Raw genomic sequence first — 24,650 nt, forward strand, 5'->3', positions numbered from 1 at the left:
TACAGCAACGTGCTATATGTTCTGAATGCCCGAATTGGGAATCTGTGTCAAAACTTTGTTAGGAATTATGTGATCCTTACTAGCTGGAAGTAAGGGAGATGGGGCATGAAGGTATTTCTAGGAGTTGGACACATACCAAGTTTAGCACAGTTCTGGGCATCTTTGAAATACCTATACAACTTGTTCCTACATAGTAACTTGCAACTTTGAATGAGAATGTGCTTGCTTACAGCAACGTGCTATATGTTCTGAATGCCCGAATTGGGAATCTGTGTCAAAACTTTGTTAATAATTATGTGATCCTTACTAGCTGGAAGTAAGGGAGATGGGGCATGAAGTTATTTCTAGGAGTCGGACACATACCAAGTTTAGCTCAGTTCTGGGCATCTTTGAAATACCTATACAAACTTGTTCCTACATAGTAACTTGCATCTTTGAATGAGAATGTGTTTGCTTACAGCAACGTGCTATATGTTCCGAATGCCCGAATTGGCAATCTGTGTCAAAACTTTGTTAGGAATTATGTGATCCTTACTAGCTGGAAGTAAGGGAGATGGGGCATGAAGTTATTTCTAGGAGTTGGAGACATACCAAGTTTAGCTCAATTCTGGGCATCTTTGAAATACCTATACAAACTTGGTCCTACATAGTAACTTGCATCTTTGAATGAGAATCTGCTTGCTTACAGCAACGTGCTATATGTTCTGAATGCCCGAATTGGGAATCTGTGTCAAAACTTTGTTAGGAATTTTGTGATCCTTACTAGCTGGAAGTAAGGGAGATGGGGCATGAAGTTATTTCTAGGAGTTGGACACATACCAAGCTTAGCTCAGTTCTGGGCATCTTTGAAATACCTATACAAACTTGTTCCTACATAGTAACTTGCAACTTTGAATGAAAATGTTCTTGCTTACAGCAACATGCTATATGTTCTGAATGCCCGAATTGGGAATCTGTGTCAAAACTTTGTTAGGAATTATGTGATCCTTACTAGCTGGAAGTAAGGGAGATGGGGCATGAAGTTATTTCTAGGAGTTGGACAGATACCAAGTTTAGCTCAGTTCTGGGCATCTTTGAAATACCTATACAAACTTGTTCCTACATAGTAACTTGCATCTTTGAATGAGAATGTGTTTGCTTAGAGCAACGTGCTCTATGTTCCGAATGCCCGAATTGGCAATCTGTGTCAAAACTTTGTTAGGAATTATGTGATCCTTACTAGCTGGAAGTAAGGGAGATGGGGCATGAAGTTATTTCTAGGAGTTGGAGACATACCAAGTTTAGCTCAATTCTGGGCATCTTTGAAATACCTATACAAACTTGGTCCTACATAGTAACTTGCATCTTTGAATGAGAATCTGCTTGCTTACAGCAACGTGCTATATGTTCTGAATGCCCGAATTGGGAATCTGTGTCAAAACTTTGTTAGGAATTATGTGATCCTTACTAGCTGGAAGTAAGGGAGATGGGGCATGAAGTTATTTCTAGGAGTTGGACACATACCAAGTTTAGCTCAGTTCTGGGCATCTTTGAAATACCTATACAAACTTGTTCCTACATAGTAACTTGCATCTTTGAATGAGAATGTGTTTGCTTACAGCAACGTGCTATATGTTCTGAATGCCCGATTTGGGAATCTGTGTCAAAACTTTGTTAGGAATTATGTGATCCTTACTAGCTGGAAGTAAGGGAGATGGAGTATGAAGTTATTTCTAGGAGTTGGACACATACCAAGTTTAGCTCAGTTCTGGGCATCTTTGAAATACCTATACAAACTTGTTCCTACATAGTAACTTGCATCTTTGAATGAGAATCTGCTTGCTTACAGCAACGTGCTATATGTTCTGAATGCCCGAATTGGGAATCTGTGTCAAAACTTTGTTAGGAATTATGTGATCCTTACTAGCTGGAAGTAAGGGAGATGGGGCATGAAGTTATTTCTAGGAGTTGGACACATACCAAGTTTAGCTCAGTTCGGGGCATCTTTGAAATAGCTATACAAACTTGTTCCTACATAGTAACTTGCAACTTTGAACGAAAATGTGCTTGCTTACAGCAACGTGCTATATGTTCTGAATGCCCGAATTGGGAATCTGTGTCAAAACTTTGTTAGGAATTATGTGATCCTTACTAGCTGGAAGTAAGGGAGATGGGGCATGAAGTTATTTCTAGGAGTTGGACACATACCAAGTTTAGCTCAGTTCTGGGCATCTTTGAAATACCTATACAAACTTGTTCCTACATAGTAACTTGCATCTTTGAATGAGAATGTGCTTGCTTACAGCAACGTGCTATATGTTCTGAATGCCCGAATTGGGGATCTGTGTCAAAACTTTGTTAGGAATTATGTGATCCTTACTAGCTGGAAGTAAGGGAGATGGGGCATGAAGTTATTTCTAGGAGTTGGACACATACCAAGTTTAGCTCAGTTCTGGGCATCTTTGAAATACCTATACAAACTTGTTCCTACATAGTAACTTGCATCTTTGAATGAGAATGTGCTTGCTTACAGCAACGTGCTATATGTTCTGAATGCCCGAATTGGGAATCTGTGTCAAAACTTTGTTAGGAATTATGTGATCCTTACTAGCTGGAAGTAAGGGAGAAGGGGCATGAAGTTATTTCTAGGAGTTGGACACATACCAAGTTTAGCTCAGTTCTGGGCATCTTTGAAATACCTATACAAACTTGTTCCTACATAGTAACTTGCAACTTTGAATGAAAATGTGCTTCCTTACAGCAACGTGCTATATGTTCTGAATGCCCGAATTGGGAATCTGTGTCAAAACTTTGTTAGGAAATTTGTGATCCTTACTAGCTGGAAGTAAGGGAGATGGGGCATGAAGTTATTTCTAGGAGTTGGACACATGCCAAGTTTAGCTCAGTTCTGGGCATCTTTGAAATACCTATACAAACTTGTTCCTACATAGTAACTTGCATCTTTGAATGAGAATGTGCTTGCTTACAGCAACGTGCTATATGTTCGGAATGCCCGAATTGGGAATCTGTGTCAAAACTTTGTTAGGAATTATGTGATCCTTACTAGCTGGAAGTAAGGGAGATGGGGCATGAAGTTATTTCTAGGAGTTGGACACATGCCAAGTTTAGCTCAGTTCTGGGCATCTTTGAAATACCTATACAAACTTGTTCCTACATAGTAACTTGCATCTTTGAATGAGAATGTGCTTTCTTACAGCAACGTGCTATATGTTCTGAATGCCCGAATAGGGAATCTGTGTCAAAACTTTGTTAGGAATTATGTGATCCTTACTAGCTGGAAGTAAGGGAGATGGGGCATGAAGTTATTTCTAGGAGTTGGAGACATACCAAGTTTAGCTCAGTTCTGGGCATCTTTGAAATACCTATACAAACTTGTTCCTACATAGTAACTTGCATCTTTGAATTAGAATGTGCTTGCTTACAGCAACGTGCTATATGTTCTGAATGCCCGAATTGGGAATCTGTGTCAAAATTTGTTAGGAATTATGTGATCCTTACTACCTGGAAGTAAGGGAGATGGGGCATGAAGTTATTTCTAGGAGTTGGACACATACCAAGTTTAGCTCAGTTCTGGGCATCTTTGAAATACCTATACAAACTTGTTCCTACATAGTAACTTGCAAATTTGAATGAGAATGTGCTTGCTTACAGCAACGTGCTATATGCTCTGAATGCCCGAAAACGGAATCTGTGTCAAAACTTTGTTAGGAATTATGTGATCCTTACTAGCTGGAAGTAAGTGAGATGGGGCATGAAGTTATTTCTAGGAGTTGGAGACATACAACGTTTAGCTCAGTTCTGTGCATCTTTGAAATACCTATACGAACTTGTTCCTACATAGCAACTTGCAAATTTGAATGAGAATGTGCTTGCTTACAGCAACGTGCTATATGTTCTGAATGCACGAATTGGGAATCTGTGTCAAAACTTTGTTAGTAATTATGTGATCCTTACTAGCTGGAAGTAAGTGAGATGGGGCATGAAGTTATTTCTAGGAGTTGGACACATACCAAGTTTAGCTCAGTTCTGGGCATCTTTGAAATACCTATACAAACTTGTACCTACATAGTAACTTGCAACTTTGAATGAGAATGTGCTTGCTTACAGCAACGTGCTATATGTTCTGAATGCCCGAATTGGGAATCTGTGCCAAAACTTTGTTAGGAATTATGTGAATCTTACTAGCTGGAAGTAAGGGAGATGGGGCATGAAGTTATTTCTAGGAGTTGGACACATACCAAGTTTAGCTCAGTTCTGTGCATCTTTGAAATACCTATACAAACTTGTTCCTACATAGTAACTTGCATCTTTGAATGAGAATCTGGTTGCTTACAGCAACGTGCTATATGTTCTGAATGCCCGAATTGGGAATCTGTGTCAAAACTTTGTTAGGAATTATGTGATCCTTACTAGCTGGAAGTAAGGGAGATGGGGCATGAAGTTATTTCTAGGAGTTGGACACATACCAAGTTAAGCTCAGTTCTGGGCATCTTTGAAATACCTATACAAGCTTGTTCCTACATAGTAACTTGCATCTTTGAATGAGAATGTGCTTGCTTACAGCAACGTGCTATATGTTCTGAATGCCCGAATTGGGAATCTGTGTCAAAACATTGTTAGGAATTATGTGATCCTTACTAGCTGGAAGTAAGGGAGATGGGGCATGAAGTTATTTCTAGGAGTTGGACACATACCAAGTTTAGCTCAGTTCTGGGCATCTTTGAAATACCTATACAAACTTGTTCCCACATAGTAACTTGCAACTTTGAATGAGAATGTGCTTGCTTACAGCAACGTGCTATATGTTCTGAATGCCCGGATTGGGAATCTGTGTCAAAACTTTGTTAGGAATTATGTGCTCCTGACTAGCTGGAAGTAAGGGAGATGGGGAATGAAATTATTTCTAGGAGTTGGACACATACCAAGTTTAGCTCAGTTCTGGGCATGTTTGAAATACCTATACAAACTTGTTCCTACATAGTAACTTGCAACTTTGAATGAGAATGTGCTTGCTTACAGCAACGTGCTATATGTTCTGAATGCCCGAATTGGGAATCTGTGTCAAAACTTTGTTAGGAATTATGTGATCCTTACTAGCTGGAAGTAAGGGAGATGGGGCATGAAGTTATTACTTGGAGTTGGACACATACCAAGTTTAGCTCAGTTCTGGGCATCTTTGAAATACCTATACAAACGTGTTCCTACATAGTAACTTGCAACTTTGAATGAGAATGTGCTTGCTTACAGCAACGTGCTATATGTTCTGAATGCCCGATTTGGGAATTTTTGTCAAAACTTTGTTAGGAATTATGTCATCCTTACTAGCTGGAAGTAAGGGAGATGGGGCATGAAGTTATTTCTTGGAGTTGGAGACATACCAAGTTTAGCTCAGTTCTGGGCATCTTTGAAATACCTATACAAACTTGTTCCTACATAGTAACTTGCATCTTTGAATGAGAATGTGCTTCCTTACAGCAACGTGCTATATGTTCTGAATGCCCGAATTGGGAATATGTGTGAAATCTTTGTTAGGAATTATGTGATCCTTACTAGCTGGAAGTAAGGGAGATGGGGCATGAAGTTATTTCTAGGAGTTGGACACATACCAAGTTTAGCTCAGTTCTGGGCATCTTTGAAATACCTATACAAACTTGTTCCTACATATTAACTTGCAACTTTGAATGAGAATGTGCTTGCTTTCAGCAACGTGCTATATATTCTGAATGCCCGAATTGGGAATCTGTGTCAAAATTTGTTAGGAATTATGTGATCCTTACTAGCTGGAAGTAAGGGAGATGGGGCATGAAGTTATTTCTAGGAGTTGAACACATACCAAGTTTAGCTCAGTTCTGGGCATCTTTGAAATACCTACAAACTTTTTCCTACATACTATCTTGCAACTTTGAATGAGAATGTGCTTGCTTACAGCAACGTGCTATATGTTCTGAATGCCCGAATTGGGAATCTGTGTCAAAACTTTGTTAGGAATTATGTGATCCTTACTAGCTGGAAGTAAGTGAGATGGGGCATGAAATTATTTCTAGGAGTTGGACACATACCAAGTTTAGCTCAGTTCTGGGCATCTTTGAAATACCTATACAAACTTGTTCCTACATAGTAACTTGCAACTTTGAATGAGAATGTGCTTGCTTGCAGCAACGTGCTATATGTTCTGAATGCCCGATTTGGGAATCTGTGTCAAAACTTTGTTAGGAATTATGTGATCCTTACTAGCTGGAAGTAAGGGAGATGGAGCATGAAGTTATTTCTAGGAGTTGGACACATAGCAAGTTTAGCTCAGTTCTGGGCATCTTTGAAATACCTATACAAACTTGTTCCTACATAGTAACTTGCAACTTTGAATGAGAATGTGCTTGCTTACAGCAACGTGCTATATGTTCTGAATGCCCGAATTGGGAATCTGTGTCAAAACTTTGTTAGGAATTATGTGATCCTTACTAGCTGGTAGTAAGGGAGCTGGGGCATGAAGTTATTTCTTGGAGTTGGAGACATACCAAGTTTAGCTCAGTTCTGGGCATCTTTGAAATACCTATACAAACTTGTTCCTACATAGTAACTTGCAACTTTGAATGAGAATGTGCTTGCTTGCAGCAACGTGCTATATGTTCTGAATGCCCGATTTGGGAATCTGTGTCAAAACTTTGTTAGGAATTATGTGATCCTTACTAGCTGGAAGTAAGGGAGATGGGGCATGAAGTTATTTCTAGGAGTTGGACACATACCAAGTTTAGCTCGGTTCTGGGCATCTTTGAAATACCTATACAAACTTGTTCCTACATAGCAACTTGCAACTTTGAATGAGAATGTGCTTGCTTGCAGCAACGTGCTATATGTTCTGAATGCCCGAATTGGGAATCTGTGTCAAAACTTTGTTAGGAATTATGTGATCCTTACTAGCTGGAAGTAAGGGAGATGGGGCATGAAGTTATTTCTAGGAGTTGGACACATACCAAGTTTAGCTCAGTTCTGGGCATCTTTGAAATACCTATACAAACTTGTTCCTACATAGTAACCTGCAACTTTGAATGAAAATGTGCTTGCTTACAGCAACGTGCTATATGTTCTGAATGCCGAATTGGGAATCTGTGTCAAAACTTTGTTAGGAATTATGTGATCCTTACTAGCTGGAAGTAAGGGAGATGGGGCATGAAGTTATTTCTAGGAGTTGGACACATACCAAGTTTAGCTCAGTTCTGGGCATCTTTGAAATACCTATACAAACTTGTTCCTACATAGTAACTTGCAACTTTGAATGAAAATGTGCTTGCTTACAGCAACGTGCTATATGTTCTGAATGCCCGAATTGGGAATCTGTGTCAAAACTTTGTTAGGAATTATGTGATCCTTACTAGATGGAAGTAAGGGAGTTGGGGCATGAAGGTATTTCAAGGAGTTGGACACATACCAAGTTTAGCACAGTTCTGGGCATCTTTGAAATACCTATACAACTTGTTCCTACATAGTAACTTGCAACTTTGAATGAGAATGTGCTTGCTTACAGCAACGTGCTATATGTTCTGAATGCCCGAATAGGGAATCAGTGTCAAAATTTTGTTAGGAATTATGTGATCATTACTAGCTGGAAGTAAGGGAGATGGGGCATGAAGTTATTTCTAGGAGTTGGAGACATACCAAGTTTAGCTCAGTTCTGGGCATCTTTGAAATACCTATACAAACTTGTTCCTACATAGTAACTTGCAACTTTGAATGAGAATGTGCTTGCTTACAGCAACGTGCTATATGTTCTGAATGCACGAATAGGATATCTGTGTCAAAACTTTGTTAGAAATTATGTGATCCTTGCTAGATGGAAGTAAGGAAGTTGGGGCATGTAGGTATTTCTAGGAGTTGGACACATACCAAGTTTAGCTCAGTTCTGGGCATCTTTGAAATACCTATACAAACTTGTTCCTACATAGTAACTTGCAACTTTGAATGAGAATGTGCTTGCTTGCAGCAACGTGCTATATGTTCTGAATGCCCGATTTGGGAATCTGTGTCAAAACTTTGTTAGGAATTATGTGATCCTTACTAGCTGGAAGTAAGGGAGATGGAGCATGAAGTTATTTCTAGTAGTTGGACACATAGCAAGTTTAGCTCAGTTCTGGGCATCTTTGAAATACCTATACAAACTTGTTCCTACATAGTAACTTGCAACTTTGAATGAGAATGTGCTTGCTTACAGCAACGTGCTATATGTTCTGAATGCCCGAATTGGGAATCTGTGTCAAAACTTTGTTAGGAATTATGTGATCCTTACTAGCTGGAAGTAAGGGAGATGGGGCATGAAGTTATTTCTTGGAGTTGGAGACATACCAAGTTTAGCTCAGTTCTGGGCATCTTTGAAATACCTATACAAACTTGTTCCTACATAGTAACTTGCAACTTTGAATGAGAATGTGCTTGCTTGCAGCAACGTGCTATATGTTCTGAATGCCCGATTTGGGAATCTGTGTCAAAACTTTGTTAGGAATTATGTGATCCTTACTAGCTGGAAGTAAGGGAGATGGGGCATGAAGTTATTTCTAGGAGTTGGACACATACCAAGTTTAGCTCGGTTCTGGGCATCTTTGAAATACCTATACAAACTTGTTCCTACATAGTAACTTGCAACTTTGAATGAGAATGTGCTTGCTTGCAGCAACGTGCTATATGTTCTGAATGCCCGAATTGGGAATCTGTGTCAAAACTTTGTTAGGAATTATGTGATCCTTACTAGCTGGAAGTAAGTGAGATGGGGCATGAAATTATTTCTAGGAGTTGGACACATGCCAAGTTTAGCTCAGTTCTGGGCATCTTTGAAATACCTATACAAACTTCTTCCTACATAGTAACTTGCAACTTTGAATGAGAATGTGCTTTCTTACAGCAACGTGCTATATGTTCTGAATGCCCGAATTGGGAATCTGTGTCAAAACTTTGTTAGGAATTATGTGATCCTTACTAGCTGGAAGTAAGGGAGATGGGGCATGAAGTTATTTCTTGGAGTTGGACACATACCAAGTTTAGCTCAGTTCTGGGCATCTTTGAAATACCTATACAAACTTGTTCCTACATAGTAACTTGCAACTTTGAATGAGAATGTGCTTGCTTACAGCAACGTGCTATATGTTCTGAATGCCCGATTTGGGAATCTGTGTCAAAACTTTGTTAGGAATTATGTGATCCTTACTAGCTGGAAGTAAGGGAGATGGGGCATGAAGTTATTTCTTGGAGTTGGAGACATACCAAGTTTAGCTCAGTTCTGGGCATCTTTGAAATACCTATACAAACTTGTTCCTACATAGTAACTTGCAACTTTGAATGAGAATGTGCTTGCTTGCAGCAACGTGCTATATGTTCTGAATGCCCGATTTGGGAATCTGTGTCAAAACTTTGTTAGGAATTATGTGATCCTTACTAGATGGAAGTAAGGGAGCTGGGGCATGAAGTTATTTCTAGGAGTTGGACACATACCAAGTTTAGCTCAGTTCTGGGCATCTTTGAAATACCTATACAAACTTGTTCCTACATAGTAACTTGCATCTTTGAATGAGAATCTGCTTGCTTACAGCAACGTGCTATATGTTCTGAATGCCCGAATTGGGAATCTGTGTGAAAACTTTGTTAAGAATTATGTGATCCTTACTAGCTGGAAGTAAGGGAGATGGGGCATGAAGTTATTTCTAGGAGTTGGACACATACCAAGTTTAGCTCAGTTCTGGGCATCTTTGAAATACCTATACAAACTTGTTCCTACATAGTAACTTGCAACTTTGAATGAAAATGTGCTTGCTTACAGCAACGTGCTATATGTTCTGAATGCCGAATTGGGAATCTGTGTCAAAACTTTGTTAGGAATTATGTGATCCTTACTAGCTGGAAGTAAGGGAGATGGGGCATGAAGTTATTTCTAGGAGTTGGACACATACCAAGTTTAGCTCAGTTCTGGGCATCTTTGAAATACCTATACAAACTTGTTCCTACATAGTAACTTGCAACTTTGAATGAAAATGTGCTTGCTTACAGCAACGTGCTATATGTTCTGAATGCCCGAATTGGGAATCTGTGTCAAAACTTTGTTAGGAATTATGTGATCCTTACTAGATTGAAGTAAGGGAGTTGGGGCATGAAGGTATTTCAAGGAGTTGGACACATACCAAGTTTAGCACAGTTCTGGGCATCTTTGAAATACCTATACAACTTGTTCCTACATAGTAACTTGCAACTTTGAATGAGAATGTGCTTGCTTACAGCAACGTGCTATATGTTCTGAATGCCCGAATTGGGAATCTGTGTCAAAACTTTGTTAGGAATTATGTGATCCTTACTAGCTGGAAGTAAGGGAGAGGGGGCATGAAGTTATTTCTAGGAGTTGGAGACATACCAAGTTTAGCTCAGTTCTGGGCATCTTTGAAATACCTATAGAAACTTGTTCCTACATAGTAACTTGCAACTTTGAATGAGAATGTGCTTGCTTACAGCAACGTGTTATATGTTCTGAATGACCGAATTGGGAATCTGTGTCAAAACTTTGTTAGGAATTATGTGATCCTTACTAGCTGGAAGTAAGGGAGATGGAGCATGAAGTTATTTCTTGGAGTTGGACACATACCTAGTTTAGCTCAGTTCTGGGCTTCTTTGAAATACCTATACAAACTTGTTCCTACATAGTAACTTGCATCTTTGAATGAGAATGTGCTTGCTTACAGCAACGTGCTATATGTTCTGAATGCCCGAGTTGGGAATATGTGTGAAATCTTTGTTAGGAATTATGAGATCCTTACTAGCTGGAAGTAAGGGAGATGGGGCATGAAGTTATTTCTAGGAGTTGGACACATACCAAGTTTAGCTCAGTTCTGGGCATCTTTGAAATACCTATACAAACTTGTTCCTACATAGTAACTTGCAACTTTGAATGAGAATGTGCTTGCTTTCAGCAACGTGCTACATATTCTGAATGCCCGAATTGGGAATCTGTGTCAAAATTTGTTAGGAATTATGTGATCCTTACTAGCTGGAAGTAAGGGAGATGGGGCATGAAGTTATTTCTAGGAGTTGGACACATACCAAGTTTAGCTCAGTTCTGGGCATCTTTGAAATACCTATACAAACTTGTTCCTACATACTATCTTGCAACTTTGAATGAGAATGTGCTTGCTTACAGCAACGTGCTATATGTTCTGAATGCCCGAATTGGGAATCTGTGTCAAAACAATGTTAGGAATTATGTGATCCTTACTAGCTGGAAGTAAGTGAGATGGGGCATGAAATTATTTCCAGGAGTTGGACACATACCAAGTTTAGCTCAGTTCTGGGCATCTTTGAAATACCTATACAAGCTTGTTCCTACATAGTAACTTGCAACTTTGAATGAGAATGTGCTTGCTTACAGCAACGTGCTATATGTTCTGAATGCCCGAATTGGGAATCTGTGTCAAAACTTTGTTAGGAATTATGTGATCCTTACTAGCTGGAAGTAAGGGAGATGGGGCATGACGTTATTTCTAGGAGTTGGACACATACCAAGTTTAGCTCAGTTCTGGGCATCTTTGAAATACCTATACAAACTTGTTCCTACATAGTAACTTGCAACTTTGAATGAGAATGTGCTTGCTTACAGCAACGTGCTATATGTTCTGAATGCCCGAATTGGGAATCTGTGTCAAAACTTTGTTAGGAATTATGTGATCCTTACTAGCTGGAAGTAAGGGAGATGGGGCATGAAGTTATTTCTTGGAGTTGGAGACATACCAAGTTTAGCTCAGTTCTGGGCATCTTTGAAATACCTATACAAACTTGTTCCTACATAGTAACTTGCAACTTTGAATGAGAATGTGCTTGCTTGCAGCAACGTGCTATATGTTCTGAATGCCCGATTTGGGAATCTGTGTCAAAACTTTGTTAGGAATTATGTGATCCTTACTAGCTGGAAGTAAGGGAGATGGAGCATGAAGTTATTTCTAGGAGTTGGACACATACCAAGTTTAGCTCAGTTCTGGGCATCTTTGAAATACCTATACAAACTTGTTCCTACATAGTAACTTGCATCTTTGAATGAGAATGTGCTTGCTTGCAGCAACGTGCTATATGTTCTGAATGCCCGAATTGGCAATCTGTGTCAAAACTTTGTTAGGAATGATGTGATCCTTACTAGCTGGAAGTAAGGGAGATGGGGCATGAAGTTATTTCTAGGAGTTGGACACATACCAAGTTTAGCTCAGTTCTGGGCATCTTTGAAATACCTATACAAACTTGTTCCTACATAGTAACTTGCAACTTTGAATGAAAATGTGCTTGCTTACAGCAACGTGCTATATGTTCTGAATGCCCGAATTGGGAATCTGTGTCAAAACTTTGTTAGGAATTATGTGATCCTTACTAGCTGGAAGTAAGGGAGATGGGGCATGAAGTTATTTCTAGGAGTTGGACTCATACCAAGTTTAGCTCAGTTCTGTGCATCTTTGAAATACCTATACAAACTTGTTCCTACATAGTAACTTGCATCTTTGAATGAGAATGTGCTTGCTTACAGCAACGTGCTATATGTTCTGAATGCCCGAATTGGCAATCTGTGTCAAAACTTTGTTAGGAATTATGTGATCCTTACTAGCTGGAAGTAAGGGAGATGGTGCATGAAGTTATTTCTAGGAGTTGGACACATACCAAGTTTAGCTCAGTTCTGGGCATCTTTGAAATACCTATACAAACTTGTTCCTACATAGTAACTTGCAACTTTGAATGAAAATGTGCTTGCTTACAGCAACGTGCTATATGTTCTGAATGCCCGAATTGGGAATCTGTGTCAAAACTTTGTTAGGAATTATGTGATCCTTACTAGCTGGAAGTAAGGGAGATGGGGCATGAAGTTATTTCTAGGAGTTGGACACATACCAAGTTTAGCTCAGTTCTGTGCATCTTTGAAATACCTATACAAACTTGTTCCTACATAGTAACTTGCAACTTTGAATGAAAATGTGCTTGCTTACAGCAACGTGCTATATGTTCTGAATGCCCGAAATGGGAATCTGTGTCAAAACTTTGTTAGGAATTATGTGATCCTTACTAGCTGGAAGTAAGGGAGATGGGGCATGAAGTTATTTCTAGGAGTTGGACACATACCAAGTTTAGCTCAGTTCTGTGCATCTTTGAAATACCTATACAAACTTGTTCCTACATAGTAACTTGCATCTTTGAATGAGAATGTGCTTGCTTACAGCAACGTGCTATATGTTCTGAATGCCCGAATTGGCAATCTGTGTCAAAACTTTGTTAGGAATTATGTGATCCTTACTAGCTGGAAGTAAGGGAGATGGGGCATGAATTTATTTCTAGGAGTTGGACACATACCAAGTTTAGCTCAGTTCTGGGCATCTTTGTAATACCTATACAAACTTGTTCCTACCTAGTAACTTGCATCTTTGAATGAGAATCTGCTTGCTTACAGCAACGTGCTATATGTTCTGAATGCCCGAATTGGGAATCTGTGTCAAAACTTTGTTAGGAATTATGTGATCCTTACTAGCTGGAAGTAAGGGAGATGGGGCATGAAGTTATTTCTAGGAGTTGGAGACATACAACGTTTAGCTCAGTTCTGGGCATCTTTGAAATACCTATACAAACTTGTTCCTACATAGTAACTTGCATCCTTGAATGAGAATCTGCTTGCTTACAGCAACGTGCTATATGTTCTGAATGCCCGAATTGGGAATCTGTGTCAAAACTTTGTTAGGAATTATGTGATCCTTACTAGCTGGAAGTAAGGGAGATGGGGCATGAAGTTATTTCTAGGAGTTGGACACATACCAAGTTTAGCTCAGTTCTGGGCATCTTTGAAATACGTATACAAACTTGTTCCTACATAGTAACTTGCAACTTTGAATGAAAATGTGCTTCCTTACAGCAACGTGCTATATGTTCTGAACGCCCGAATAGGGAATATGTGTCAAAACATTGTTAGGAATTATGTGATCCTTACTAGATGGAAGTAAGGGAGTTGGGGCATGAAGGTATTTCTAGGAGTTGGACACATACCAAGTTTAGCACAGTTCTGGGCATCTTTGAAATACCTATACAAACTTGTTCCTACATAGTAACTTGCAACTTTGAATGAAAATGTGCTTGCTTACAGCAACGTGCTATATGTTCTGAATGCCCGAATTGGGAATCTGTGTCAAAACTTTGTTAGGAATTATGTGATCCTTACTAGCTGGAAGTAAGGGAGATGGGGCATGAAGTTATTTCTAGGAGTTGCACACATGCCAAGTTTAGCTCAGTTCTGGGCATCTTTGAAATACCTATACAAACTTGTTCCTACATAGTAACTTGCAACTTTGAATGAGAATGTGCTTGCTTACAGCAACGTGCTATATGTTCTGAATGCCCGAATTGGGAATCTGTGTCAAAACTTTGTTAGGAATTATGTGATCCTTACTAGCTGGAAGTAAGGGAGATGGGGCATGAAGTTATTTCTTGGAGTTGGACACATACCAAGTTTAGCTCAGTTCTGGGCATCTTTGAAATACCTATACAAACTTGTTCCTACATAGTAACTTGCATCTTTGAATGAGAATCTGCTTGCTTACAGCAACGTGCTATATGTTCTGAATGCCCGAATTGGGAATCTGTGTCAAAACTTTGTTAGGAATGATGTGATCCTTACTAGCTGGAAGTAAGGGAGATGGGGCATGAAGTTATTTCTAGGAGTTGGACACATACCAAGTTTAGCTCAGTTCTGGGCATCTTTGAAATACCTATACAAACTTGTTCCTACATAGTAACTTGCAACTTTGAATGAGAATGTGCTTGCTTACAGCAACGTGCTATATGTTCTGAATGCCCGATTTGGGAATCTGTGTCAAAACTTTGTTAGGAATTATGTGATCCTTACTAGCTGGAAGTAAGGGAGATGGAGCATGAAGTTATTTCTAGGAGTTGGACACATACCAAGTTTAGCTCAGTTCTGGGCATCTTTGAAATACCTATACAAACTTGTTCCTACATAGTAACTTGCATCTTTGAATGAGAATGTGCTTGCTTACAGCAACGTGCTATATGTTCTGAATGCCCGAATTGGCAATCTGTGTCAAAACTTTGTTAGGAATTATGTGATCCTTACTAGCTGGAAGTAAGGGAGATGGGGCATGAAGTTATTTCTAGGAGTTGGAGACATACCAAGTTTAGCTCAGTTCTGGGCATCTTTGAAATACCTATACAAACTTGTTCCTACATAGTAACTTGCATCTTTGAATGAGAATGTGCTTGCTTACAGCAACGTGCTATATGTTCTGAATGCCCGAATTGGGAATCTGTGTCAAAACTTTGTTAGGAATTATGTGATCCTTACTAGCTGGAAGTAAGGGAGATGGGGCATGAAGTTGTTTCTAGGAGTTGGACACATACCAAGTTTAGCTCAGTTCTGGGCATCTTTGAAATACCTATACAAACTTGTTCCTACATAGTAACTTGCAACTTTGAATGAAAATGTGCTTGCTTACAGCAACGTGCTATATGTTCTGAATGACCGAATTGGGAATCTGTGTCAAAACTTTGTTAGGAATTATGTGATCCTTACTAGCTGGAAGTAAGGGAGATGGGGCATGAAGTTATTTCTTGGAGTTGGACACATACCAAGTTTAGCTCAGTTCTGGGCATCTTTGAAATACCTATACAAACTTGTTCCTACATAGTAACTTGCAACTTTGAATGAGAATGTGCTTGCTTACAGCAACGTGCTATATGTTCTGAATGCCCGAATTGGGAATCTGTGTCAAAACTTTGTTAGGAATTATGTGATCCTTACTAGCTGGAAGTAAGGGAGATGGGGCATGAAGTTATTTCTTGGAGTTGGAGACATACCAAGTTTAGCTCAGTTCTGGGCATCTTTGAAATACCTATACAAACTTGTTCCTACATAGTAACTTGCATCTTTGAATGAGAATGTGCTTGCTTACAGCAACGTGCTATATGTTCTGAATGCCCGAATTGGCAATCTGTGTCAAAACTTTGTTAGGAATTATGTGATCCTTACTAGCTGGAAGTAAGGGTGATGGGGCATGAAGTTATTTCTAGGAGTTGGACACATACCAAGTTTAGCTCAGTTCTGGGCATCTTTGAAATACCTATACAAACTTGTTCCTACATAGTAACTTGCATCTTTGAATGAGAATCTGCTTGCTTACAGCAACGTGCTATATGTTCTGAATGCCCGAATTGGGAATCTGTGTCAAAACTTTGTTAGGAATTATGTGATCCTTACTAGCTGGAAGTAAGGGAGATGGGGCATGAAGTTATTTCTAGGAGTTGGACACATACCAAGTTTAGCTCAGTTCTGGGCATCTTTGAAATACGTATACAAACTTGTTCCTACATAGTAACTTGCAACTTAGAATGAAAATGTGCTTCCTTACAGCAACGTGCTATATGTTCTGAACGCCCGAATAGGGAATATGTGTCAAAACTTTGTTAGGAATTATTTGATCCTTACTAGATGGAAGTAAGGGAGTTGGGGCATGAAGGTATTTCTAGGAGTTGGACACATACCAAGTTTAGCACAGTTGTGGGCATCTTTGAAATACCTATACAAACTTGTTCCTACATAGTAACTTGCAACTTTGAATGAAAATGTGCTTGCTTACAGCAACGTGCTATATGTTCTGAATGCCCGAATTGGGAATCTGTGTCAAAACTTTGTTAGGAATTATGTGATCCTTACTAGCTGGAAGTAAGGGAGATGGGGCATGAAGTTGTTTCTATGAGTTGGACACATGCCAAGTTTAGCTCAGTTCTGGGCATCTTTGAAATACCTATACAAACTTGTTCCTACATAGTAACTTGCAACTTTGAATGAGAATGTGCTTGCTTACAGCAACGTGCTATATGTTCTGAATGCCCGAATTGGGAATCTGTGTCAAAACTTTGTTAGGAATTATGTGATCCTTACTAGCTGGAAGTAAGGGAGATGGGGCATGAAGTTATTTCTTGGAGTTGGACACATACCAAGTTTAGCTCAGTTCTGGGCATCTTTGAAATACCTATACAAACTTGTTCCTACATAGTAACTTGCATCTTTGAATGAGAATCTGCTTGCTTACAGCAACGTGCTATATGTTCTGAATGCCCGAATTGGCAATCTGTGTCAAAACTTTGTTAGGAATGATGTGATCCTTACTAGCTGGAAGTAAGGGAGATGGGGCATGAAGTTATTTCTAGGAGTTGGACACATACCAAGTTTAGCTTAGTTCTGGGCATCTTTGAAATACCTATACAAACTTGTTCCTACATAGTAACTTGCAACTTTGAATGAAAATGTGCTTGCTTACAGCAACGTGCTATATGTTCTGAATGCCCGAATTGGGAATCTGTGTCACAACTTTGTTAGGAATTATGTGATCCTTACTAGCTGGAAGTAAGGGAGATGGGGCATGAAGTTATTTCTAGGAGTTGGACACATACCAAGTTTAGCTCAGTTCTGTGCATCTTTGAAATACCTATACAAACTTGTTCCTACATAGTAACTTGCATCTTTGAATGAGAATGTGCTTGCTAACAGCAACGTGCTATATGTTCTGAATGCCCGAATTGGCAATCTGTGTCAAAACTTTGTTAGGAATTATGTGATCCTTACCAGCTGGAAGTAAGGGAGATGGGGCATGAAGTTATTTCTAGGAGTTGGACACATACCAAGTTTAGCTCAGTTCTGGGCATCTTTGAAATACCTATACAAACTTGTTCCTACATAGTCACTTGCATCTTTGAATGAGAATCTGCTTGCTTACAGCAACGTGCTATATGTTCTGAATGCCCGAATTGGGAATCTGTGTCAAAACTTTGTTAGGAATTATGTGATCCTTACTAGCTGGAAGTAAGGGAGATGGGGCATGAAGTTATTTCTTGGAGTTGGAGACATACCAAGTTTAGCTCAGTTCTGGGCATCTTTGAAATACCTATACAAACTTGTTCCTACATAGTAACTTGCATCTTTGAATGAGAATGTGCTTGCTTACAGCAACGTGCTATATGTTCTGAATGCCCGAATTGGCAATCTGTGTCAAAACTTTGTTAGGAATTATGTGATCCTTACTAGCTGGAAGTAAGGGAGATGGGGCATGAAGTTATTTCTAGGAGTTGGACACATACCAAGTTTAGCTCAGTTCTGGGCATCTTTGAAATACCTATACAAACTTGTTCCTACATAGTAACTTGCAACTTTGAATGAAAATGTGCTTGCTTACAGCAACGTGCTATATGTTCTGAATGCCCGAATTGGGAATCTGTGTCAAAACTTTGTTAGGAATTATGTGATCCTTACTAGCTGGAAGTAAGGGAGATGGGGCATGAAGTTATTTCTAGGAGTTGGACACATACCAAGTTTAGCTCAGTTCTGTGCATCTTTGAAATACCTATACAAACTTGTTCCTACATAGTAACTAGCATCTTTGAATGAGAATGTGCTTGCTTACAGCAACGTGCTATATGTTCTGAATGCCCGATTTGGCAATCTGTGTCAAAACTTTGTTAGGAATTATGTGATCCTTACTAGCTGGAAGTAAGGGAGATGGGGCATGAAGTTATTTCTAGGAGTTGGAGACATACAACGTTTAGCTCAGTTCTGGGCATCTTTGAAATACCTATACAAACTTGTTCCTACATAGTAACTTGCAAGTTTGAATGAGAATGTGCTTGCTTACAGCAACGTGCTATATGTTCTGAATGCCCGAATTGGGAATCTGTGTCAAAACTTTGTTAGGAATTATGTGATCCTTACTAGATGGAAGTAAGTGAGATGGGGCATGAAGTTATTTCTAGGAGTTGGAGACATACAACGTTTAGCTCAGTTCTGGGCATCTTTGAAATACCTATACAAACTTGTTCCTACATGGTAACTTGCAACTTTGAATGAGAATGTGCTTGCTTACAGCAACGTGCTATATGTTCTGAATGCCCGAATTGGGACTCTGTGTCAAAACTTTGTTAGAAATTATGTGATCCTTACTAGATGGAAGTAAGGGAGTTGGGGCATGAAGGTATTTCTAGGAGTTGGACAGATACCAAGTTTAGCACAGTTCTGGGCATCTTTGAAATACCTATACAAACTTGTTCCTACATAGTAACTTGCAACTTTGAATGAGAATGTGCTTGCTTGCAGCAACGTGCTATATGTTCTGAATGCACGATTTGGGAATCTGCGTCAAAACTTTGTTTGGAATTATGTGATCCTTACTAGCTGGAAGTAAGGGAGATGGGGCATGAAGTTATTTCTAGGAGTTGGACACATACCAAGTTTAGCTCAGTTCTGGGCATCTTTGAAATACCTATACAAACTTGTTCCTACATAGTAACTTGCAACTTTGAATGAGAATGTGCTTGCTTACAGCAACGTGCTATATGTTCTGAATGCGCCAATTGGGAATCTGTGTCAAAACTTTGTTAGGAATTATGTGATCCTTACTAGCTGGAAGTAAGGGAGATGGGGCATGAAGTTATTTCTAGGAGTTGGAGACATACCAAGTTTAGCTCAGTTCTGGGCATCTTTGAAATACCTATACATACTTGTTCCTACATAGTAACTTGCATCTTTGAATGAGAATGTGCTTGCTTACAGCAACGTGCTATATGTTCTGAATGCCCGAATTGGCAATCTGTGTCAAAACTTTGTTAGGAATTATGTGATCCTTACTAGCTGGAAGTAAGGGACATGGGGCATGAAGTTATTTCTAGGAGTTGGACACATACCAAGTTTAGCTCAGTTCTGGGCATCTTTGAAATACCTATACAAACTTGTTCCTACATAGTAACTTGCATCTTTGAATGAGAATCTGCTTGCTTACAGCAACGTGCTATATGTTCTGAATGCCCGAATTGGGAATCTGTGTCAAAACTTTGTTAGGAATTATGTGATCCTTACGAGCTGGAAGTAAGGGAGATAGGGCATGAAGTTATTTCTAGGAGTTGGACACATACCAAGTTTAGCTCAGTTCTGGGCATCTTTGAAATACCTATACAAACTTGTTCCTACATAGTAACTTGCAACTTTGAATGAAAATGTGCTTGCTTACAGCAACGTGCTATATGTTCTGAATGCCCGAATTGGCAATCTGTGTCAAAACATTGTTAGGAATTATGTGATCCTTACTAGCTGGAAGTAAGGGAGATGGGGCTTGAAGTTATTTCTAGGAGTTGGACACATACCAAGTTTAGCTCAGTTCTCGGCATCTTTGAAATACCTATACAAACTTGTTCCTACATAGTAACTTGCAACTTTGAATGAGAATGTGCTTGCTTACAGCAACGTGCTATATGTTCTGAATGCCCGAATTGGTAATCTGTGTCAAAACTTTGTTAGGAATTATGTGATCCTTACTAGCTGGAAGTAAGGGAGATGGGGCATGAAGTCATTTCTTGGAGTTGGAGACATACCAAGTTTAGCTCAGTTCTGGGCATCTTTGAAATACCTATACAAACTTGTTCCTACATAGTAACTTTCAACTTTGAATGAGAATGTGCTTGCTTGCAGCAACGTGCTATATGTTCTGAATGCCCGATTTGGGAATCTGTGTCAAAACTTTGTTAGGAATTATGTGATCCTTACTAGCTGGAAGTAAGGGAGATGGAGCGTGAAGTTATTTCTAGGTGTTCGACACATACCAAGTTTAGCTCAGTTCTGGGCATCTTTGAAATACCTATACAAACTTGTTCCTACATAGTAACTTGCATCTTTGAATGAGAATCTGCTTCCTTACAGCAACGTGCTATATGTTCTGAATGCCCGAATTGGGAATCTGTGTCAAAACTTTGTTAGGAATTATGTGATCCTTACTAGCTGGAAGTAAGGGAGATGGGGCATGAAGTTATTTCTAGGAGTTGGACACATACCAAGTTTAGCTCAGTTCTGGGCATCTTTGAAATACCTATACAAACTTGTTCCTACATAGTAACTTGCAACTTTGAATGAAAATGTGCTTGCTTACAGCAACGGGCTATATGTTCTGAATGCCCGAATTGGGAATCTGTGTCAAAACTTTGTTAGGAATTATGTGATCCTTACTAGCTGGAAGTAAGGGAGATGGGGCATGAAGTTATTTCTAGGAGTTGGACACATACCAAGTTTAGCTCAGTTCTGGGCATCTTTGAAATACCTATACAAACTTGTTCCTACATAGTAACTTGCAACTTTGAATGAGAATGTGCTTGCTTACAGCAACGTGCTATATGTTCTGAATGCCCGAATTGGGAATCTGTGTCAAAACTTTGTTAGGAATTATGTGATCCTTACTAGCTGGAAGTAAGGGAGATGGGGCATGAAGTTATTTCTAGGAGTTGGACACATACCAAGTTTAGCTCAGTTCTGGGCATCTTTGAAATACCTATACAAACTTGTTCCTACATAGTAACTTGCAAGTTTGAATGAGAATGTGCTTGCTTACAGCAACGTGCTATATGTTCTGAATGCCCGAATTGGGAATCTGTGTCAAAACTTTGTTAGGAATTATGTGATCCTTACTAGATGGAAGTAAGTGAGATGGGGCATGAAGTTATTTCTAGGAGTTGGAGACATACAACGTTTAGCTCAGTTCTGGGCATCTTTGAAATACCTATACAAACTTGTTCCTACATGGTAACTTGCAACTTTGAATGAGAATGTGCTTGCTTACAGCAACGTGCTATATGTTCTGAATGCCCGAATTGGGAATCTGTGTCAAAATTTGTTAGGAATTATGTGATCCTTACTAGCTGGAAGTAAGGGAGATGGGGCATGAAGTTATTTCTAGGAGTTGGACACATACCAAGTTTAGCTCAGTTCTGGGCATCTTTGAAATACCTATACAAACTTGTTCCTACATAGTAACTTGCAACTTTGAATGAGAATGTGCTTGCTTACAGCAACGTGCTATATGTTCTGAATGCCCGAATTGGGAATCTGTGTCAAAATTTGTTAGGAATTATGTGAGCCTTACGAGCTGGAAGTAAGGGAGATGGGGAATGAAGTTATTTCTAAGAGTTGGAGACATACCAAGTTTAGCTCAGTTCTGGGCATCTTTGAAATACCTATACAAACTTGTTCCTACATAGTAACTTGCAACTTTGAATGAGAATGTGCTTGCTTGCAGCAACGTGCTATATTTTCTGAATGCCCGAATTGGGAATCTGTGTCAAAACTTTGTTAGGAATTATGTGATCCTTACTAGCTGGAAGTAAGGGAGATGGGGCATGAAGTTATTTCTAGGAGTTGGACACATCCCAAGTTTAGCTCAGTTCTGGGCATCTTTGAAATACCTATACAAACTTGTTCCTACATAGAAATTTGCAACTTTGAATGAGAATGTGCTTGCTTACAGCAACGTGCTATATGTTCTGAATGCCCGAATTGGGAATCTGTGTCAAAATTTGTTAGGAATTATGTGATCCTTACTAGCTGGAAGTAAGGGAGTTGGGGCATGAAGGTATTTCTAGGAGTTGGAGACATACAACGTTTAGCTCAGTTCAGGGCATCTTTGAAATAGCTATACAATCTTGTTCCTACATAGTATCTTGCAACTTTGAATGAGAATGTGCTTGCTTACAGCAACGTGCTATATGTTCTGAATGCCCGAATAGGGAATCTGTGTCAAAACTTTGTTAGAAATTATGTGATCCTTACGAGATGGAAGTAAGGGAGTTGGGGCATGAAGGTATTTCTAGGAGTTGGACACATACCAAGTTTAGCACAGTTCTGGGCATCTTTGAAATACCTATACAAACTTGTTCCTACATAGTAACTTGCAACTTTGAATGAGAATGTGCTTGCTTACAGCAACGTGCTATATGTTCTGAATGCCCGAATTGGGAATCTGTGTCAAAACTTTGTTAGGAATTATGTGATCCTTACTAGCTGGAAGTAAGGGAGATGGGGCATGAAGTTATTTCTAGGAGTTGGAGACATACCAAGTTTAGCTCAGTTCTGGGCATCTTTGAAATACCTATACAAACTTGTTCCTACATAGTAACTTGCAACTTTGAATGAAAATGTGCTTGCTTACAGCAACGTGCTATATGTTCTGAATGCCCGAATTGGCAATCTGTGTCAAAACTTTGTTAGGAATTATGTGATCCTTACTAGCTGGAAGTAAGGGAGATGGGGCATGAAGTTATTTCTAGGAGTTGGACACATACCAAGTTTAGCTCAGTTCTGGGCATCTTTGAAATACCTATACAAACTTGTTCCTACATAGTAACTTGCAACTTTGAATGAGAATGTGCTTGCTTACAGCAACGTGCTATATGTTCTTAATGCCCGAATTGGGAATCTGTGTCAAAACTTTGTTAGAAATTATGTGATCCTTACTAGCTGGAGGTAAGGGAGATGGGGCATGAAGTTATTTCTAGGAGTTGGACAGATACCAAGTTTAGCTCAGTTCTGGGCAACCTTGAAATACCTATACAAACTTGTTCCTACATAGTAACTTGCAACTTTGAATGAGAATGTGCTTGCTTACAGCAACGTGCTAGATGTTCTGAATGCCCGAATTGGGAATCTGTGTCAAAACTTTGTTAGGAATTATGTGATCCTTACTAGCTGGAAGTAAGGGAGATGGGGCATGAAGTTATTTCTAGGAGTTGGACACGTACCAAGTTTAGCTCAGTTCTGGGCATCTTTGAAAAACCTATACAAACTTGTTCCTACATAGTAACTTGCAACTTTGAATGAGAATGTGCTTGCTTGCAGCAACGTGCTATATGTTCTGAATGCCCGAATTGGGAATCTGTGTCAACATTTGTTAGGAATTATGTGATCCTTACGAGCTGGAAGTAAGGGAGTTGGGGCATGAAGGTATTTCTAGGAGTTGGACACAAACCAAGTTTAGCACAGTTCTGGGCATCTTTGAAATACCTATACAAACTTGTTCCTACATAGTAACTTGCAACTTTGAATGAGAATGTGCTTGTTTACAGCAACGTGCTATATGTTCTGAATGCCCGAATTGAGAATCTGTGTCAAAACTTTGTTAGGAATTATGTGATCCTTACTAGCTGGAAGTAAGGGAGTTGGGGCATGAAGGTGTTTCTAGGAGTTGGACACATAGCAAGTTTAGCTCAGTTCTGGGCATCATTGAAATACCTATACAAACTTGTTCCTACATAGTAACTTGCAACTTTGAATGAGAATGTGCTTGCTTACAGCAACGTGCTATATGTTCTGAATGCCCGAATTGAGAATCTGTGTCAAAACTTTGTTAGGAATTATGTGATCCTTACTAGCTGGAAGTAAGGGAGTTGGGGCATGAAGGTGTTTCTAGGAGTTGGACACATAGCAAGTTTAGCTCAGTTCTGGGCATCATTGAAATACCTATACAAACTTGTTCCTACATAGTAACTTGCAACTTTGAATGAGAATGTTCTTGCTTATAGCAACGTGCTATATGTTCTGAATGCCCGAATTGGGAATCTGTGTCAAAACTTTGTTAGGAATTATGTGATCCTTACTAGCTGGAAGTAAGTGAGATGGGGCATGAAGTTATTTCTAGGAGTTGGAGACATACAACGTTTAGCTCAGTTATGGGCATCTTTGAAATACCTATACAAACTTGTTCCTACATAGTAACTTGCAACTTTGAATGAGAATGTGCTTGCTTACAGCAACGTGCTATATGTTCTGAATGCCCTAATAGGGA

The sequence above is a fragment of the Diceros bicornis genome, chromosome 24 (genome assembly GCF_020826845.1).
Source record: "Diceros bicornis minor isolate mBicDic1 chromosome 24, mDicBic1.mat.cur, whole genome shotgun sequence".
Classification (NCBI taxonomy): Eukaryota; Metazoa; Chordata; class Mammalia; order Perissodactyla; family Rhinocerotidae; genus Diceros; species Diceros bicornis.